This window comes from Melospiza georgiana, chromosome 2 (assembly GCF_028018845.1).
Source record: "Melospiza georgiana isolate bMelGeo1 chromosome 2, bMelGeo1.pri, whole genome shotgun sequence".
NCBI lineage: Eukaryota > Metazoa > Chordata > Aves > Passeriformes > Passerellidae > Melospiza > Melospiza georgiana.
This window is the reverse complement of record NC_080431.1, coordinates 73,677,831-73,699,503: the sequence shown is the minus strand read 5'-3', so window position 1 is coordinate 73,699,503 and position 21,673 is coordinate 73,677,831. Positions and strand designations below refer to the sequence as shown.

At 45.6% G+C, this 21,673-nt stretch overlaps 1 protein-coding gene across 1 annotated transcript in view; it reads left to right on the top strand.

Annotated features, from left to right (window-relative positions):
- The first annotated feature begins 1,357 nt into the window (after window positions 1-1,357).
- Window positions 1,358-21,673, top strand: part of RAB30 (RAB30, member RAS oncogene family) — a 48,601-nt gene continuing 28,285 nt past the window's right edge. Inside the window, exon 1 of the mRNA XM_058045067.1 lies at window positions 1,358-1,772. The gene's annotated coding sequence lies outside the window, so the exon portion shown is untranslated. The remainder of the gene's footprint in view (window positions 1,773-21,673) is intronic.

Here is a 21,673-nt window from a genome sequence, read left to right as displayed (position 1 = left end):
GCTTTTTAAACTTGATTTATGTTCTATGGATATTGGATTATACATTTGGGTTGGAAGTGACCTCAAAGACCATCTGGTAGCAACCCTCTCCTGCCATGGGCAGGGACACCTTCCAGTAGATCAGGCTGCCCAGTGCCCCATCCAGCCTGGCCTTGAGCACTTCCAGGGACAGGGTATCACAGCTTCTCCGGGCACCCTGTGATGGTGCCTCCCCACCCTCACAGTAAAGAATTTTTCCCGCATACCTTATCTCAATCTACCCACTTCCAGACCTACTAAGGACTTTAAAAGGAAGCAAAGCTCCTCCTGCTGGTCACACCAAGCCGTACGTCTCTGACAACCAGACACCATTAGTGCAATTATCAAGCATCGGGCAGAGCCAGAACCCTTAACAAACCCCCTCAAACCAGGGAAGCGCAGGCTGTCACCTGCCGTGCGACAAGGGCACGTTCTAATCCGCTCCCTGCGGACAGCCGCCCCACCAATGCCAGCCCTGCTCTTTAACCCACATTCCGTGCTCGGTCCAAGGCCAAGCACCGTGCCGGCACAGCCCCGCCCGGGCCCTCTCCCCGCACGGCGGGGGCACAGCCCCAAGCGGCACCGTGCCCGCCGAGGCCCCTGCGCCACAGCGCGGCCTCCCCGTCCGCGCCCGCACGCCCCGGCAGCCGTGACCGCCACGCACCCACCGCCGCGCCGCCGCTCCTGCCACAGCCCCTCCGAGCCCCGGGACAGACTCCGGCCCCACGGCCCCGCTCCCAGCACAGAGAGGCGCTGCCTCAGCCAGAGCCCGCAGTCACCGAGTGACAATCGGCCGTGTCCTTCAGGGCACCCCACCCCGCCGCGCCCCGCCGGCTATTCCTCAGCCTCCCCCTTCTTTGTCAGCCGCTCGCACGAGCTCTTCCTTGCCCCTTAGAGCAAGACAGGACTCCCACCCTTCCCCTTTTTCCGACATCTTAACCCGGCTCCCCGACCGCTCCTCCACAGCTAAGCGTCCCACGCCATCAACATGGCGGCGGCCACCGCCTCCTTCCCTACCCCGCTCCCTAACGCGGCCGCGCGGCGCAGGATCTGCCGGGAAAGGGAGTCCACTCCCAGCACACTGCCGCGCTGTGACGGCCGTAAAAAACTACAAACCCCAGAAGTCCCCGGTGCCGAGGGGAGCCAGCCAATGGCGAGGCGGCGGCGCGGGCAGTGGCCCCGCCCCGGCGGGCGAGAGGGGTGATGTCATTGCCCAGCGGGGGCCGCGGGGGCGCGCCGCGCGCTGCCGCTCATTGTGCTCGGCCGGTGCCGCGTCCGGGGCCGGCGGGGGGGCCGCGCTCCCGCTGCTGCTGCGCTGCCTGCGGCGGGCGGCCCCGCTCGCATCCCGCACACCGCTGCCCTGCGCCCAGCCCTGCGGCTCCTGTCCCGGGTGTCCTGGCCCCAGGGTAGCTCGGCAGCGTTCCGGAGGGCTGCGCTGCGCTGCACGGGTGGTGGGGACCGAACACGCATCCCCGAGCGGGATTGCCTCTTGCGCCCAGCCCGCTGCACCCATCCCGGGGAGCTGCCCTGCGCCGGGAGGGTGGCCAGCACCCATCCCGGTGGAAGTGGGCTGCCTCCCGCTCGTCTCCGGGGCGCGCAGCTCGGCCGGCGTGCGGGGGCTGCAGCGCCCAGCCCCGCTGTGCCCGGCGTGCGGCGGCGGCCCGGGGCTGCCGCTCCTTCCCAGCGCCGCCGGCCGGCTCCTGGCTCCCGCCTCGTTTTATGGTCGTGGAGAGGGAGGACAAATCCCAAACCAGGTGAGTTCTGCGCTGCTCTTCTCTTTTGGCGTGCTTTTCCTTGTCCTGCTACGTCCTCCCTCCCAGGCCCCCGTCTCCCGATGCCCTTCCCCGCGCCGTGTGCTCCTCAGCGGGAGCAGCGCTGCCGGGCGGGACCGCGCCGTCGTTCCCTGGTCCTGCTGAAAAAGGAGGGGCGGAGGGACGGGGAAGGGGGGGAAAAAACCCGCTACATGGTGTCATCCCGCGGAGATGAGCCCTGTCGCTGCTCCTGTGGCCCGGGCTGCGCGTCCCGCAGCCCCCGGGAAAGTCCCGCAACTCCGGGATGCTCCGGGCGCTGCGCGGTCCCTGCCCGCGGGGAGCCCTGGCCCGTCTGTCTCCCTCGCTGGGTGAGAGTGGAGAATCAGATGGATTGGGGATTGGTGTCGTTAAGCGCTGCGGAGCCTGAGAGCCGGGCTCCTGAGGGCAGGGTGAAGCCGAGGTGTGCTCTAGGGTGGTTTTGGGGGCGTTGGTGTGCTGTCGTGCGGCTTCCTGGCTTTGACACCGCTATTCCTCCCCTCTTTCAGGGAAATGGGGGATTTGAATCCAGCTGGCTTTCGGTCCTGGCTGTGTGCAGTTGGTCCGGGTTTCTTTTCCAAGTCCCATAATGAGTTAGTATCTTAAAAATTCTCGGCTGGACAGTCTGATGTTTTATTTCAACTTCCATACCATTCTTCTGATTTTTTTCAGTTTTGTCGTAAATACAAGTAGTGCCTCTATTTTAAACTTTGTAAAAACTTCAGCAGAGTTTCATTTTAGTGTGCCTTTTTATTTGTTTCCCTGTTCCTTGCTGTTTGTGAGATGCAATTTGGATCCTTGCTTGAATAGTGCCAAGATATTAGTACAATGTAGGATTTTTTGTTTGTTTGTTTGTTATTATGTGACATCAGAAGGTTTTATCCCCTTCTGTAACTAAATTGCTTCTGCAATTGCTAGTGTACCCCAAACACCTCATTTTGTGCTGGTGCAATGAAATGTGTGCACACAGAGGGGTCCTGCTCCCTTCAAGTCTGTCAGTCTCTTTCAGTGCCTTTGAAAGTTGATCTTCACCAAAGCCCCACTCGGAGGCCGTTCTGAGAGCAGCAGGAGAGTGTGCAGCTGAGCTGATATTTTTAATTTTTTTCCTCCCCTCCGCTGCATATTTGCTTCTGCGCTTCTCTTGTGTAACTGGCACTGTGTGTCCTCTGGCAGGGCTCTCCCTGGAATTGCAGTGCTGGGGAGAGGGTGACATGAGTGCTGTGGGGACAATGAAACTCCCTGTTTGGTTTGCTCAAAGTGTTTGTAAACACCCAGGCGGTGTTGGGGTGTCCCTGTGCAAGGGATGGTGCTCCGCAGCTGCCCCTCTTCCAGTGGGATAAACATGCTGCATGCACACCTCCTTGCCTTTATTTTAACTGGGTTTTTTCCTTCCTTCCTCTTTGCTACTGACTCAAAGGGGAAGAACAACAGTGCATGCAGGCGTTGCCTTTGCTTGGTCTTTTTTTAACATTTTTGTTTCCTGGAATGGCGTTTTCCTCTTTATTCTACAAGGGAGGGAGCAGACAATCTAATAGAGTGTTTCCCATCTTGGCTGTAGAAGGAGAAGTTTTATAGCAGTGATTTTGTTAGCTTGGAATAGAAGGCACTGGATGTGAAGTGATAATTTGAAAGTGTAGCCTGGGAATTGTTCTGGGAAATACTGATATAGAAGTTGGTGAGAACAAGCAAAGAATCCATGACCAGGGATTTTGCATTTAAATAATGCAACTCTTGTGATGCACATATTTTTAATTTCTATTTTCAAATTTCTACATGTATATATCTTGAACAAAACAAGCATAAATAACAATACATATTTGTATGCTTTTCAAAATATATTTCATTTTTAGGATTTAGAAAGATTTGTGACAAGATATGCGTTAGCATTTTCAAGCTATATTATACTATATCAGGAGGTGGATTAAAAATGTACCTCAGAAATATACATTATTGTATCAATCAGCTTACATTTTGCCTTTCAGAAACTGAAATACAGACACATGAAAAGGGACAAAAAGCTGAAAATGAATTGATTGCTATGAAAAAACCCCAGAGCTAGGGGACCCTTCCTATTGTCCCACAAAGACCTAAATGCAGTGTATATGTTTACACTGAATCAAGAATTCTCCAAAATGCCAGTTGCTGGAAGCAAAGAAAATAACTCAGGAGGGCAGCACTAAACATTTCCTCAGGTCTTTTGCTTTACCCTCTCCCCATTTCTTACTCAGGTCAAGTTTCTGAAGGGAAATTTAGGATTAGGTGGTCTCATGGTCATACTCTCCAGAGTTTTCTTGTATTTTAGTCCTGTTCCTCAGGAAATTGAGTGTGATGAAGCCAGAAATCATCCTTGCAAATGGGTTTTATGAGCATCACCTGTGTGCCCTGGACTTTGCCTGTCCCAGAAGTGTTGCTGCCCTGGGATGCTTGGTTGTCACCCAAACTCGTGAACAGGGATACCCAAAGACTGGTGAGTGAGGGGAACTGGAGGAGCCAGAGCTGGGCCAGCCTTGCTGACTCTTCAGCTTAACTTTGCTCCAGAGATGAGCTGTGAGAGGACAGGGATTTCTGCAGCCTGGAGCTGGAAGCTGGTGAGACAGCTGAAGTTCCTGAGCCAGAGGTGGATGGCTGGAGGTGGCTCTTTGGGGAGGAACTGTGGAGTCGCTTCCCAAGCAAGGGTAGAAAGGTGGTGGGTGCTGCTCACAGCCTGAGCTGGGTGTGGGGGCTCTCTAATGCAAGCCCTAGAGAGCACATGGTTCCAGCTCTGGAGCTGCCCTGGTTTGGTCCTTGCTGGGAGAGCCAAGCTGGCATCCATCAGCTGGCAAATTGAGACACTTGCTCTGAGTTTTGTGGTGTGTCCCAGAGAGGTGTATTTGCAGCTGGGCTTTTTGTGGGAGGCACAGGTTTGTTGGCATTTTCTTATTTTTACATAAAATGTAGCCAAACAAGGAATAATAATAGCTGGATCTAGATAGATTCCATTTCTTATTTTAAGGCTTATTGCCTATTTGTAAGGACAGGACCAGCAGTTTGAGTGCAAGCCTTGCTTTCTGTGAGTACAGAAGGAGTGGGGAATGTGCTAGGTGCTAGTTTGTGCATATACAAATAGGCACATATTTGTCAAATAACCCCCCAGGCATTGAGAAAATTAGAGAGATTTGTTGCTACTGTGTGGCTGGCATGGCAGGAGTGCAGAAAGTAGCACAAAATGAGCATACCCATACCTTGCAGTGATGAAGCTCTTTAGATCCTGATGCTCGTGTGGATGTTGCAAAGCTTTGGAACAGGAGATTTAGGAGACAGTAAAAAAATTCCTGTATTACAGATGGGTTTCTGACACCAAAAACATCAGCCCAGTTGGAGAGGTGTTGGGGCAGTTGGGAAGGTCTTGGGGCAGAGATGCTCAGCAGCAGCTCTGCTTTGGCTGGAGGGCAGATGAGATGACCTGAGGCAGTGCTTTGATTGACTTCCTAGTTTCCACAATTTCATTTTGCAGCAAGTCATTTAGCTTCGTGCTCCCTCCCAGTGCTTCTGTCAATAACCAACTAAATTCTCATTTTATTTTTAATGGCTCTCTTTCAGTGGGAAAGAAGTGGTCTGTCATGTTTGTCATATAATCCTGGTTGGCCTGTGCATAAATCATGAATTTAAAGTGGGGAGAGGGAAGGGGTTGAGTCAAGTATTCCTCAGGTGCTAATATGTTGAAATAATTAGGGCAGAACAAGGCTAAAACTTGTCCCTTGAAATCATTGTCAGCTTTTAAACAGTCAGGACCACACTGAGTGGTGTTGCTGTTGCAGTAGTTTCATAACTAATCTGTGCTATTAAACACTGGCCCTGCATAAGGTATTAGTGAGATTTGTGTTGTAATGTCATTTGATTTCACCTTGAATAGATAAAAATAATTAGAGAGCTTTGTTGCTTTGAGCTGAGGAGAGATATTTAGATTGTGAACAGCCTGAGATTCACTTGCTATTTGTCATCTCGCCTCTCCTGGAGTTACTGCTTTCACTACACTGCAGAGGTGCACTGTTCCCTAATAGACTTAAGGCAAAATTTAAACCTATTTAAAACCTATTTAACCTAGCTATTAGTTTGCTGAGATAATTTGGGAATACTTGTACAAACAGAGGAGAAAACCTTCAGTAGGTCTCACAGAAATCTGCTGCTGTCCTTTTAAACATCACAGGATACACTGTTTATTTTCTTTCCTTTTAGCAGAAATACTGTCTTTTGAGTACTGCTGAACTAAAAAGTTAACTGTAACCTTTAAGTATCTGAATAGTGTTTTCTTTTAGACCTTGAAAAGAGTAATGAGAAAAGGAAAGAGAGAAGAGGAAAGGGAGGAAAGGCTCTGCTGGCATGAAAAAAGATGAGCTTGTGCATGGTTTCTTAAAAGACTGTGTCCTGCAGGCTGAATTTAAAAGGGGAGGAAAAAAAAGAGGTGTTAGAGATGCCAAAGTACAGAAGTCAAGCAGTGCTTGGGTTACTGTGTCCTGCTAAAGCTGCCCTCCGCAGAGAGAGGGACTTCATGCAGGGCCCCAGCAGCCCAGCCCTCTGCTGCACTGTGCTGCTTCTCCTCTGCAGTGAAGGCTCCAAAACCTCAACTCTGCTTTTTTTGATTAAGCAAAATCTCAGTTTCTCAAAGGGCAGCATGTGTGCATTTAAAGTGGGTGTATTTCTTGATATAAATCCAGGCTGTTGTTTGTAAAAGAGAATTGTCATGGAACTACCATCCTGTGGGCTGGTGCTGAGCCCTGGTGCCAATAATTTTGGAACAGTGCAGAAAATGAATCTGACTGCGTGTGAGAGTCTCGCATCCCCCACAGGAACAATCATTTCCATGTGCTTTCCTGAGTGTGTTGAACCAAAATTCTTGCAGCCCCCCCCCCCCCCCAAAAAAAAAAAAAAAAAAAAAAAAGAGCTTTTATTGCTTTGGTAGGAGGGATAACCCCATTACCTGGCTCTGGAAGGATGGGACCCCTCTCCAGAGTAATCAAGCAGTTAGAATAGAGTATTTTCAGTTGGAAGGAGCCTACAAGGATTATCTAGTCCAGCTGCCTGAACAGTTCAGGGCTGACCATAAACATGTTAAGGGCATTGTCCAAATGTCTCTTGAACACTGACAGGCTGGGGCATCAACTGTGTCTCTAGGAAGCCTGTTGCAGTGTTTCACCATGCTCTTGGTAAAGAAACACTTCCTTGTGTCCAGACTGAACTTTCTTTGGTGCAGTTTTGAACCATTTCTATGCATCCTATCACTGGATATGAGGGGGAAGAGAGATCGGCCCCTCTCTCTCCACCTCCATTCCTCAGGGAGCTCCAGGGAGCAATGAGGTCACCTCTTTTCTCCAAACCAGAGAAGCCCAAAGCCTTCAGTGCTCTCCACAGTGCTCTTCCAGCCCTGACAAAGCTGTGTGGGGTTGTACAGGGTGTTTCACTGCTTAGTGGGGTGCTGCTAAGAGACAGCACCAGCTCCAGGGGAGTTGCTAATGCCCTTGTTCCCACCTGCTTTCTCCCTTGTCTTCCATCTGCCTGAGCCTCTTGCTCCAGTGCAGCTGCTCCAGCTGCACCTTCAGCAGCTTGGATACCCCCAGACTACAAATAGATCTGAGGAGTAGGTATAAATGGAGACTTTAACTGAAGAAGATGGGATGCCTATAGGAAACAGATTATTCGAGGTGCTGAATAGAAGAATTTGTGTCTGGTTAGTAGATCACCCTACAAGAGACATGAAACTTAAGGCACAGGAACTTGTCAAACCTCCCTGCCTTTTCAGTGGTCATTCTTTCGCTCCAGATAGTCTTTTATCCATAAATATGAGCATGATGAGAGATCCAGAAAAATCTGTGCTCCAGAAAAGTCCCAGATCCATGCTTGGGATGTAGGCCATTAGTTGAGATGTGAATGCCAGCATTCAGATTTACAACCAATCAAAGGAAACTTAAAGGACTGCCAGGATTAGAAAAGAGATTTTGGGCTTGCTGTGTCGCAAAGAACGCGTTCGGTAATGAAAAGCGGACTTGAAAAATAATCATTAGCACTTCTCTGTGATTTAAATTTCATTGCCTGAACTTGGAGAAATGGAAAACAGATCAGTCAAGGCTTTTCATCTAACAAGTTTTTAAAGAAAGCCAGATTTGTGTCTAATTAGTGAGAATTTCTTCATGGTGTTTCTAGGGCCTAAAGAGTGGTGTTTTCATGACAGTTGGGGGCCGCATGGGAATATTTACTGAAAATAACATCCTTACTTAAAAACATGGTAAAACAACCTTGTGTAACCTGAATTGACATCAAGAAATCCACTACAGCATCTCCATACTGTGTGGTCTTATTGTCCTGTTGCTTTCTGATGGTAGTAGGGAGTTGCAAATTCCTTCTTCTACAACACTGGAGGTCGAGACTTTATTATAATACCTATTGAACTTGATTAACTGAGAGAGAGGACAACTGCCCCTTGAAAAAAATAATTATTTTAATTATTTTTCTGTTGTTCTTGCCTTACAGCTTTTAACACAAACACCTGAAAAGTAAATGTAGGCTTGAAAAAGCTTTCCTGGCTCATTTGGTATCCCAGTCTCTTCTAGAAACATCAGATTATTCCATCCTGAGACGAGTAATCTTTAGAGGTGAGAATCAGGTAGCCTGAAATTGCTGTGGGAGTGTCAGTTTTCATTTTTGCATATTGAGAAGAAGATTAAGAGAAATAACATGAGCCTTTTTATTCTTGCATCCCCCCTGAAGTTCATGGTGCAACATGTCCTGTGGAGAAAAGGTCTAAATTCAGATAAACCTGTGGTAATGAGTTTATTTAAACCCCAGCAAAGACTGGTGAAATCTCTAGCTGTCACAAAAAGGTAAGGGCAGGTTTGGGATTTCTGTGTTTCTGTGGGCTGCTGAGGACATCAGAACAGTCAGCATCTGGTTCAGTGGAGATGTAGCAGCAAGTTCAACCTGTGTGACGGTGGCTTTGGGCTCTGCTGTTCTTCTCTGTAATCCCTTTTTCTGTGGCATAATTACAGAAAGTGCTTTTATCTAAAGGGGATGTTCTGACACAGTTTGCAGCTAATTCCATATATTCTGTCTAAAATACACTCAAGTGCAGTGAGTATCTGCATCATTGCAATTACTCCAGCCTTGTTGGCAGTAGCTGTCTTCTGTCTGTAGCCAACAGAAGATTGTGGTACCCTCTAATTTCTCACATATAAGAATCCTTACTGTAAATATTTACTCTTGAGAGTGTTAAGTACTTATGAGGGGATTTTTGAACAATGTTGGGTCTATTGAAAAACCAGACATGTGAAGACTATGTCAGAGTTACATGTACCAGCAGCTTGAAACTGTAGAAGCAGAGTCAGTGCCTGATTTCTCTATTGCATTTGTCCGTGTTCTGAACAATTTGTTCCTTCTAAAAAGGGAAATGTGCCCATTCCCTTCAAGTCAGCAGTATTCACATTTCTAAAATGTGGTAATAGCCTTTTGCTTGTATTGATGTGTGTGTGCACACCTAGAAAACCCCCAGATAAACACAGGTTTCTGTTAACTCTTTAGTTTCAGCAGGCAAACAGGAGTCTAAAGTTGAGCTCTTGACTCCAGGCTGGAGGATTTCTGCTCGACCTATTTAGGAGAAGGAAGCACGAGCATAGGGCTCGGATGGAAACTGCTTTGTGGGATCTGTAGGAGTGAAGTCCCATCTTGTGTTGTGACCTGTGGTGGGCATGCCCTGAACACCTTGTGCAGGGATGTAGTGTATACTCAGTGCAGAAACAATCAGTGTCTTTTAGCAGTTGTTAACTCCAAATTCTGTCTCTTTGCCTATCACCCAAATTTGGAGAATAAATTTAAATAGATCCATACTGTGATTCTGAGGTACTTATCAGTATTTCCATTATGTTTGTAAATGACTTTTGCTACTGTAGAGTGTTTCCCTCTACTAGGAAATATTTTTTTTCTTTTCTTTTAAGTAGCAATTCTGTGGTCACAGTTCTGCAGGAAAGCTGTGTATTGGTGCACTTGCACTTAGCTGTGCAGGTCACTGATCCCTATGTGTCACTAGAAAGCACTGACAAAAATGTCTTCAAAAGCATGGCTTGTGAGAAGTGTCTGCTGGGTCACATCCTTGTGCTGGAGATGCTGGAGATTGCCCTGTCCTGTGCCATTATATGTGGTTATTGTGGACCATTCCTGAATTTTCTACTGCAGATGTGGATGTGGTATGGGGAATTTGTAAAGCTCCTTCTCAAGCTGCTGCCTGGCCTTCATGTGTGCTTCCATCACGAGCAACTTCACCTTGCTCATTGTGAGTATGCAGCCTTTTGTCAAGGGCCATCACATTTATATCAGTGTTGTCTCTGATTTATTGTGTCTCTGGATTGGGAAACTGCTTGGATAAGTCTGTCTTAAAATTAATCTCTTTTGCTAGGTTAACTTTTTGGGATAGCATCCTCAGGCTGATTCATTTTGCAGCCAAGTGGATGGTTAGCTGGTGTTTAATAATAATAATAAATAAAGGCATGTTTAAAACAAATCCCCCCTAGTTAAGAACTTGCAACTGAAGAAATTCAAAATAAATTGAGTATTGATTTGCACAATGAAATAACCAAGGAGAACATTCACTATGGGCTGAAGCTAATTATGTTAGAATAAACGAGGCTGATTTTGGAATAAATATTAAATAAAGTATCTCATTAAGTTCTGCAGTTTTGCAAAAGCTGTCACCACAGGGAGAAAGAACCTGGTGTGAATGGTTGTTTGTTTACTGCAGCTGTCAGTCATTGTGGGGGAGAGCGTGGTGCAGCAGTTTGTGGAGTAGCCACTAGTAACCAGGTCATCCTGCTTAAATGTCAGGCTTCTTGCTGGAAAATGTGTGAAACTACAGAAAAATTCTTTCCGTCTTCTTAGCACTTCTCTCACAATATTTCTCGTTTTGCTTGATGACATCAGTTCTTGGAGATACAGAGGAAGGTTTTAAAAATATCTCCTGGGCAATGCTGGGTGATGCTGAGCTAATGAATTTATTGATGTCTGCCTGATACTCCGGAGGGTTGATCCATTTCTTGTTCTTCCTCTGATGCAGTTTTTGAGTCATTAATCTCTTCATGGCTGTTCCTGTATTTTGTGTATAGATTGAGTTTTATTATCCATTATAGGGTCTTTGGGATAGGACTTCTGTCTGTCAGTTCCCACTTTCTACAGTGAAAAATGTCCAGTTTTCTACAGTCTGTAGGTGTTACTGCAATGTGAGTGACCAGTGCTGTGACTTGGGTGGGAATAGCCATTAGTAGTTTTGGGGAAACAGTCTCCTTGCTTTCATTGCAAATCAATTTATATAATTCACGGTTTCCTCTAGAAATTACATCTTTTGTACTTTGAAGGCAAGACAATTGAATTCTGCAGCTCTCTTGTGTTTATAGGCAAGATCCTGTTTAACTTTGTTTCTTGGTTGCCTCCATGCATAAAATTGAGATAACCTCAGAGGGCTGCCCTGAATATTCATCAATGATTTATTGTATGCCACTGAAGAAAAGTGTTACCAGCAATGCTAATGAAGTTTATTACTCAGCCCCTCTGCTGCACATTTATTGGTATTTCAAAGATCTGCAGTCTCCGCAGTGAGCTCTAGCAAATTCTTGACTGGACTTAGCCTGTAGATGACACTAATAACTTTGATTTATGTGGGGCTTTCCCTTTGGAAGAGCTCCAAAGAATTTTATAAACTGCAATGTAAGCCATAGTGCAAATATTGCCTTAGCAGCCACCAGCTATCAGGGAGGTGCTGTGTGATGGATATTGCAGTGCAGCTGGATGTGAGGGGATAGAAAGGAAAAAAAAGGAGTTCTGCAAGTGTTGGAGGTGATGCAAGGAGAGAAGGAAGAAAACAAGCAGCTACTACCTGAATTCTGATTTTTATCTTTGACATGATTGATTCTTCTGGATCAAGTGACTCTCACATGAAAGGTGGCATTTTTGTCACAGCCTCGTGATGCTGTGGTCCTGGTTCAGTTGAAGTCGAGCAGAACAAGCCCTCTGAGCAACCAGGGTTTTCTTTTCATGCAGAGCATGTGTGTTGCTGGATGTCTTAATTCAAATACTGGGGTGCAGCAATGTGCTTGCAGTGGTTCCTTGGGCTGGTGTGGTTGGCTCTGGGATGTCCTCCTCTTGCAGAGGCAAAAGGCACAGAGTTTGCCTTGTATGAGATCCAAAAGACTTGAACACATACCATCTTTACTATTAAGCTGATGTCCCATTAACTCTAAATCCTTTCAGGAAGTGTAAATAACTTTGCAAAGATGTTGGCTTAGAATTTATTGCATTCATTTGGGTTTGTTCACTGAATGGCATAGCCTTGGCTTTCCCCCCTGAATCATAGGTGCCCAACTTGCATTGTCTGAATAACATTGTTATTTTGGGTCCCAGACACCATCATTGGAGAGAGGTAACAGAGTCAGAAGTGGGTCATTCTGGTTAGTTCCTTGAAGGTGGGTGAGATAAAACAGTGCCACCATGTATGACATAATCTGCCAGACCAGTTAGTGTTCTAATGGAACTGGGCACAGGGCTCCAGGTGTCAGATCACTTATTAATAAAGGAGTGGTCCAGCTTTTCTGCCCCATGCAGGAGCATCTCTTTTAGAAAGGTTTTGAGCACTTTTAACTCTGGTAGCTGAGTGCTGCAGCTTCAAGAGCTCAGAAGCATTAGATGGAGGTCCAGAAACCAGATAGCACAAATGAGTAGCTAGAACTGGAAGCTGTGGTTGGAACAGTTGAGAGAAGAAATGCATGGCTTCTAAGTCTGCTCTTGTTCAGTGTCCTGAACAACCAGCCAGCTGTAGCCAGACAAAAAATGGCAAGAGCAGAGGTCAGCCCAACAGTGACAGTGTGGATGCTGATTTTGGGCTCATCCCAGCCACCTGGGAATCAAAAGAATTGTAGCAATGATATTGTTCTTTATAATTTTGCCAAAACAGTCTTCCTTCAGTAAATTTTGAGCCTGTTGGCCAGGCTAGATGATTGTAAAAGCTTGTTTTTCTTAGAAAACAGGGCTAAAGTGTGTATAATGCTTTGAGGAGCAGGGAACTTGTTGAATTCAGATGCTTGCTTGGCAGTACTTATCTGAAGATTGACTGGCATGGAGTAGAGGTTGCACTGTATCATGTTTAGGCTTGCTGTGGGTAAACAAGTATTTCTTTTGGAGCACCTAATGGAGACCTCAGCAGTCAATAGAGCAGAGTTTGTGGCTTGGCTTTGTGCCTGGCTATAGGCTTACGGCCATCTTTGCAGCAAAAACAAAACACAAAGTGTAATTATAGCCTGGTGGATGAATTTATATTTTTGGTGTATTCTGTTGCTGAGACTATTTTAAAGCCTCAGTGTCCAGGATTCTGGTCTTTTTAGATGTTTAGTTCTGTATTTTTCTAGGCCATACCATTAAATATATGTATATAATGATAACAGTCAATGAGTGCATTAATGTTTAATTCAGTTCATTTTTCAGTTTTAGGATCCCATTCATCCTTATTGGTGTAATCGATTCCTCCTGGAAATGCTGTGGTAATTAGAGGAGAGAATGATTTGCAAGCAGTGCTGTGACATGTGTAACCAACCTGTCTTGTTTTGAGCCTTTCATTACCTTAGCTTATGACTATAATTGTGTACCATCTCAAGGAGGAGTGTGAACTTTTCATTTGCATGTTAATGGCACTTTGTCTGGGAAGGTGCTACAGGGATTCAAGCAGTGCTATACAGAAAAAGTAATGTGCCCAGTAAGCAAACAATTTTGATGGTTAGTGGTTCAGACATTGTTAATAATAAGGGTCTTTTTTCTTCTGATACCGCAAATGCATCTTTCAAATGGGCAAGACAATTGGGATGGTTTAGAAAGAGAATTGTTACAGAGAACTCCTTCCTGTAATCAGCATCTGTCTCTTCTTAGGAAAGAGGAAAGTGCTTATAACTTGTGTGCCCTTTTGAAAGGGAGACTGCATTGATTGAATCTTAATATGTGTTGTGATACATAGAGATATGTTGGGAAAAGCTGTGTGCTGAAACTCACTGGCTTTCTCATGTGTGAGATGTGAAGCTTGTTTGGCATTTGAGGGCTTTGTCCAAGGCTCTGACATTTTACTCTCCAACTTGTAGTTTTAAAAAGGAACATCTGTGATTTTTATCCTAAGCCTGAAGTGGGTCCCAGTGCCTCAGTGTGGGATTGAGGTTGTTTGTCCTCTTGCAAAGAACAGGCTCATGAAGGCTATTTTCGTTGTTCCTGGGAAAGTAGACTCTCCATCACACTTGTGCTTTTGTGTGGGAAGGGCTCCCTCTGAAGGCACAGAAATCCCTGTAAATATCAAAAATGCATCTTGTGTCACATTTCAAATCCTTCATAATTCCCTGCTCTCCTGCTGTTTGCGAGAAACCCAAGCTGCATGCTTTCCTCTCTCCATCACCTCTCAGCCTGATGGATCCAAGAGAAATTGCCATTTGCTGTAGGTGAGACCTGGAGGAAAATGAGTAACATGGGCATAACAGCTTAACATTTCCATTTAGAGACAGTTGGATGAGCCTCAAGAGGGAAGACCTGCTGCTTTAAATTAAGAGTGACCACTCAAGTGAGATTCCTCCTGCCTCCTGCCACTGTATCTTGCTGCAGCATCCTGTGGTCCATCATTGCATCCACAGTAGCTGTCAGTAGCAAAATGCAGTTTCCACCTGTCAGAGCTCAGTGCTTTCTGGTGGGTGACTGCAGGTTGTGATCAGTAAGAGGAAGGGAAAGGCCAGATAACAGCAGTATTTTTGTGCAGGGGAAAGCTCAGTGAGTGTTTTCTAGGAGACCTGACCAGCTGAGAGGGAGAGCACGGTTGACAGGGCTGCTTTTGCTTTAAGGATAATTAGTGGGATGTAGGCTAGGCTGTAAAATGAATGTGAAAAGTAATAACAAGGAGTTGGAGCCATAGAAAGAAGAAAAACCGGAAACCCTGAAGATACAAATTGGGCAAATTGTGCTTTAACAGGATCTTTTTTTCGTGTATGTGGAGATGCCAGTGATCCAAGATGAGATTTGTCGAGGCTAGAGAGGTACAGTTGCAATAACTGAGATGTGAGAGAGGATGCTGGGTTGGATTAATCCTGAAGGGACTTCTTTTTTTTTTTTTTTTTTTTTTTTTTAGGCTTCTCTGCTGTACTTCTGCAGGAAATAACTCTCTTGCCAGCTGGAAGTAAACCATTTCTTCATGTCAATGATCTGTGTGAGCAGCAAAGGTGCAGGTTGGTGAGGCTTTGGTTAGGAAGAGTAAGGCTGTTCTGTGAGAAAAGGGAGGAGAGGGTTTAAGGGAAGCTGGGTGGTGTCTGTTTTAAGCTGGAAATCTGAAATCTTCTTAGGTAAGTGTCTGCTACTTGAGAGCTGCATCAGCCAGTTCAGTTGCTGCACACAGAATGTCAAATCAGGATAGACAGTATTTCTGTTTGAGTCTGGGGACACAGGCACTAGTGTCTGGAAGAGAATTTGGGCAGCTGCAGAGCAATGGGATGTGGCCTGTCTGCCTGGAGAAATGGTGAAGACCCCAGGAAAGGCTTGGCCATCATGGATGGCCTGTCTTCCAGCACCTAGGAGTCAGTGGGAAGAGAAGGTAGAAGAAAGTATTACCTTCTCTATTGTGGTAGCTATAGCTTTTATACGAAACTTAGTTAAAAGGGAAAATTTCATGAATGTGGTATAAAAATAGTTCCCATAGAAAAACACCAGCCCTATTACAACTTCCTTGACAGACAAAGACAAAAATGCATATAGAGAGCATGATACCAGGGCAGAGGAAGGTGGGAATTGGGACTGCAGAATGAAAAGATACTCATCAAGGATAGTAAAGAAAAGCAAAGCAGAGTTTGGGACATCAGCAGTGAAAGAGGCTGGAGAGGTAAAATAGTTCAACAAAGATAATATGAGACATAGGTCTGGTTTACATGGGGTTATTTCTGAGTTTCTCTCTTTGAACAAGTTACCTGGTCTGGTTTTTTTCCTCATTTTGCCTCTGTTTACAGAGTGCTCAAAGATGGGCAATAATTCTTAGTAAGTAATTTTTCTATACCACAGAGTATAGTCAGGCCATCAGCCTCAAATTCAAGTTTTATCATGATACAGGCTTGAAGTTACTGTTAATGATGAAGAAAGGGGAATATGTGCATACTGTTTACAACCATCTTGCTCTCCTTTAAAATTTAAAGGATGTACAAGGGCGTAGGTGTGAGGTGAAAAGTGTGTTTGCAATAGTTAAATGTTGAGCGAACCTTTTGACTTCTTAGTGCAACATTTTTAAAATGCCACAGGCTACTTTCAATGTGATAGACCAAAAAAATGAGATATATTCCCTCAAAGCACAACTCATATGTTGTTGGAGCCCATACAACCTTCTGTACAATCTGTTATAAAGAAAACTCTTGTCATGCACATGGAGGTACCAACAAGGAGAAAATAACAAAACAGAAGAAGAGTTCAGTGGTCTGTAAAGCAGAGACACCACCCCTATAAGGTGTGCAACACTTCTCTGGTGCTCTTACATAACTCAGCTAATGTGTGACTCTGTTTCATGTTCAGTGTTGGCTGTTGGAATGAAGTAATAATTTACTTTTCTTCTATATTACGTATTTAATTATGGCTTCCTAATTCCTATGTGCTTATCACTACCAGGCTCTGGATCTGTCCATGAGTGTATTTGTGTCGAGGGTGAAGGGAATGATATTAGTAACCATGCTGAGACTTTATTTTGCTTGCTTTGGGGCAGATGTGAGTGGACACAGACCTGCTCCAAAAAACATGCACTGACTTTTTAAAAAGCATCCACTGACTGCTTAAGTGTAATAAATATACAAAAGAAAAAAAAAACCAAAAAAACCAAGCACAGTGCTTTCTGTGTGACCCCCATTATTTGCAACTCTTGTATTGGACCTGGGAGCTCTCACTTGGTGCTTGCCCAGTTTTGTGGGAAGGGAGAGAGGAGGTTATCAGTTGCCAAGAAAGGAGACCCAAAGGAGTTGCAGGGTGTGCTAGGAACTGCTGGCTGTAGCTTTGAGCAGTATGTGAGGCTTCTGCTGAGTAGCATCAATAGGGCTGTGAACCAAAGCGTGGAGTTAGCAAGCCCACGATGAAAACTTCTATCTCTCCACCGGAGGTGAAGTTCTTCACTCCAAATGCTACATAGACTTTTTTGGATGTGGAACACTTGGCTTTGCCCCAAGCCCACCTACTTTGCTGTGCCATAACCATACTCAAACCTGTCCCCTTGCATTGCACCACAAATGGGACACCTGACCTTTAATGCTCAATATTCCCTGATTGTTGTGAGCTGTTTGGTGCTTTTGACACTGAACCAAAAGCCTATTTGTGACTTACAAAGGCATGTTCTGGTACAGGTGGATGTGTTAGCTGGGGCTGTAGTGGCTGTTCTTCAGGCTGGCACTGGAACCTGATTTATGCTCAGGGCTTGAATTCAGATTCCCAGATCCAACACGCAGTCTTGCCAACGTATGCACCTCCTTTGCAATTTTAAAAACAGAGAGTGTTCTGACTTTTGGCAGAAATAACCTCATGGCTTTTATCTCTGCAGGTAGCTGGCAGGTGTCATTCCAGAGTTAGGGATAGTTTTTTGCCATTGTTTTTCCCATCTTTCCCTCTGGGCAGCGTTTTTCCTGCCCTTTTTTGCTGTGCTGGGCAGGGATGCTCCTCTCCGCAGTGCAGCTGGCTGGGCTCGTGCCTTGGTGCTCCAGCAGCATCTGCCTAGGCATCCTTAGCCCAGATTCATCCCCTGTTCTTCCTGTTTCCCCTGTCTTTCCAACCTATAAATCTTAATTCTTCCTTTCATAATCATAACCTAAGATTGCCTCATGGTTTCTTTAAAAACACTTTTTTTTTTCTTCTTTAAACCTAGAATTTTACAGCTGTAACGTGTTTCCGTTCTCCATCATCTGTAGCAATTGAGAGTACTGCCAGCTAAGCAAATATCCCAGTCCAGATGAGGCCAGTTTTACAGGCCTTGTTACTCTGCCTGGATTCTTCACCTCCACATCAGCTTCCCTTTTGCTTTTTGTCATACATGTATCCAGTAATTCAAGCAGCCTCAATTTCAGTTGTTCTGCTCATGACAATTGCAGAGACACTGAGGAGCTTAGGCTACAAGGGAGCAGCAGCACATGTTAAGAGGGATATTTTTTTCCTTTAGAGTGAAGCTAAATAGATTGGAGGAGAGGGTAATTTGAAAAGGTGGTTCAAAGTTTAAATTCTTATGTTCTTGCTGGAGTTAGCCGACTGCAATAAAATTGTGCAAGTCATTGTAATCCCTCTGTTTTCAGAGAGGAAACGGGTGACTTTTTAGAAATCTGCTTTTAAAATTAAGACTTAAGATAATGCTGTCATTCAAGTTCCTTGCACAGAGCTTTGCAGGATGGGTGGATTTGGGCTTGCAGTGCCATTTCAGGGCAGTGCTGATGACTGCTGCCTTGGAAAGAAAAAATTCTAAAGTGCTAAATAGCACCTGTCCTGTAAGCAGTGAGCCAAATATCTTCTTATATTGTGACTTGTGGTTTTGGTCTTCACCTCTTTTACCTGCTAAAAGGATAAATTTGCACCAGAATAGGAAAAAAACCCTATTCTGTTCTCTGGATATCTAATTTCCATAATGTGTAGTATAGAAATACATACAGAAGGAAATAAATATGGTGCTTCTACAGAAGTCTTGTCTTTGCTTTACACATGCTCTGTTAGACATGCAGTCTCTTTAGAACTCATGACAATTTGCTGTGCAGGAGGAGCTGTTGTTGGTACATTGCTTTATACTTGGTGGGAGCATGCTGTGCTGGAGGGCAGCAAGGCTGTGCTCGTGTTTGAGGGGATAAATGGCAAACTGAAACACAATGTGAGGGAATTCTTTATTTCCCTAAATAAAAAATGCCTTATGTTGAATTTTGAATTACAAGCAGTATTTTTGGGTAGACTGCCCATTTGTTAAAGAACAAATGGTGCTAGTCTAAATAGTTTTGTGCAAAATTGGGAAAATGCAAGGGATGAACAAATGTGAAATGTGCCTTACCCCCACAGGCACAGTCTGTCTGCCTCATACCATCTCACTTGTCAAGCTCTATCCTAAAGGAAAATGTTTGAGTAAATATGTATTTGAGAAGCTGAAAATGCAGTCTTTTTTGTGACTGAAACACTTTTCTTCCTGTATTGTGTGTCAAGATCTTGAACACCTGAGTGTAACTGGCTGTAGCCTTGAGACTACTACTGGGTCTCCTAGACAGGATGGAAAATATTTCCCTGTCACATCCTTTCAACCTAAGGCTGTAGAACTGTGTGTTGTCCAAAACTGGCAGCCTGTTCTTCTGTAGTGCCCAGAGAGCTACTCTTGCTTGGTTTTGGTTTTCTCAGTTTCCCTTTCTTTTGCAACATGCCTTCAGATTCCCCTTTGGCCCATGCCCGTTCCTTCCACAGCCATGTACGTGCACAGCAATCCAGAAACACACTGCACCCTGAGCTGAGGGTGCCAGCCAGCAACCCTTGCAGAGAGGGCATGTCCCAGGACCAGTGTGATGGGGGTAGTCTGGCTGGAATCCTCCATGGAACAATCCCGTTTTCTCTGTAGTTGGCTTATTGGACGGGTGAAAGAGCCGAGTTCTGTCCCTCAGCTTGTGATTGCATTCCTGGTAACTTGAGTAACCTGAATGTTCCATTCCTTGTTGTGGGTGAGGGTTAATGCGTGAGCCTTGCAAAACAATTCAGTGTTGCAGCTGAAGTTTTTGCGGAAATCTATTTACCTTGTACTTGATACAAAGTGGCCTCATTTGGTACCTGGCACCTGGAAATGAAGGTGGTGTCTCACCCGGGGTCCTGCGGGCACAGCCTGGCCGCGAAGGAAGAACGATGACTTGCCTTCCTTCTGCCTCATATCCCAAAGATAAAGGATCCAAATTAGTTATCCATGTGTAATCTCATTATCTTTAGCTAATGTGCATGGGCATCCTGATGCAGGATGAGGTTTGTGCAGGAGCATGGGTTTGCTGTTGCGATGAAGGCTCTGCAGTGCAACGAGGCTGGAGATTTTGGGAGGACGTGGCCCTCAGTGTACATGGACAGTGTTGGAGTGCAGTGGTGCACTTTGGTACACAGCTGCTTTTTCAGGAAGACAAGGGCAAGACTTGTGGCTTTCCTTAGAGAAGGGGCTGCTTTCCAGCCAGCCACCCATCTGTGGTGGTGCAGCTTCTGCTCCCCCCCAGCAATCACAGTGGATGGGGGTGTTAGAAAAAACCTAACCCACAGAGGAGCACTGCTTGCCACACTGTGCAATAAACATTATTCCTTAGGGTCCTCTTGGTCCTTCTAGGCAAGAGTATTGCACTGAAATCTAGAAGTGGAGAGCAATTTGCAGGAGGGGAAGGGCTGGACATAAACCAATGAACTAAAACCTGCTAATGAAATGAGTGATGTAAATCTGCTGTGGGGATATCCTCAGCTTCCCAGATTTTTAGCATGCAGCCAAAGACAAAAGGCAGTGTGACTGGAAGGAACAGGCTCTCTGGGGACCTGCTTTTGAAGTTACAGACAAATTATTTCCCTATATTTAGAAAATCTACTGTAATGAAAGATGTGTGGTGCTGGTCATGCAGGCAAGGTACTTTGGATTGCTTGGGTGGGAGCTAACACTGGGGTGTCTTTGATGCTGTTAACCTGTCTGGCAGATCAAAACTCACACAAACATCCATGGTTCTGGCTTGCTTTGAGAACAGGGGAAAACACACCCGTTGTTGGACATGTGGCGAGAAACGGCACGGTGATGCTGAGTGTGGGAGCAGGCGAGGGGGCTCACACTGCTGCCAGCTTCTCCTGGCCTTGCTGTGCTGGTGGCTGAGCCCTCGTGGAGCTGAGATCCCCCCCTTGCAGCCAGTTCAGGCTCCCCTTGGCAGGCGAGAAGTCACCACATCCAAGAGCATGTGATTTCCATTGCCCGCGCCGGGATGTCTGCTGGGGCTGAATTGCCTGCATCCCCAAGAGCTGCTCAGTAAGAAACAGCAAACATTGTCCCTGGGAAGGAGCAGCTGTTTATATATAGTGTGCAGTGGGTTCACGAGTGATTATTAGGAAAACATTGCTTTCCAGTCATAAAAAAGGGCATTCTTGTTGTTTCCTTTCCTCTAAAACAGGCAAGTTGGAGAGTCAGGGATTTTCATTTGCCATGACAACCAATGAAACTGCCAAGCCATGTGATATCTTTATCCTTCCTATGATTAAATCTTTTTCTTTTTTTTAAATTTTAAGGCCATGTTGCTAACAGTTGGGAAACATCAGGTGTTGTTTGCTTTTCTCATGTAGATTAGTCAGGATTTAATCTGCATGTTTTTATTTAAGAGCTGTGGAGAGCTGGGAGGTATTGATATTTCCATGATTTATGGTGAGGATGGTATCTTAGTTCAGAATCGCTGTATTGTACTGAAGTTTTCTCCCCTCTGCCCCTCTCCCCCTTTGAGACAGGACCACTCAGCACTGTCTCCCACAGGACAAAAACTATTGTGGGACCCATCAGTGCTGCTGAGCAGCGATGAGGCTGAGCCTTGGAGAGGTTGGTTTACACAGGGTCCAAATGGCTTAGAGACTTTACAAGCCAATAGCTGTTCCTATGCCCGGGCAAGGTTTTGCAAAGACAGAAAGTGTGAGGAATATGACTCTTGATGCTTGGTCCATGTGAGAGCTTCCCTTGGCTCTAGGTCTGAGCACCTCACACTAACCAAGAGCCTGGTGCTGGTGTTGCTGTCAGCAAAGCTGAGTGCCAGCATTTATCCTCTTTTAAAAATTGCTGTCTTCTATTTAGGAATTTCCTCAGGGTGCCAAATATAGAT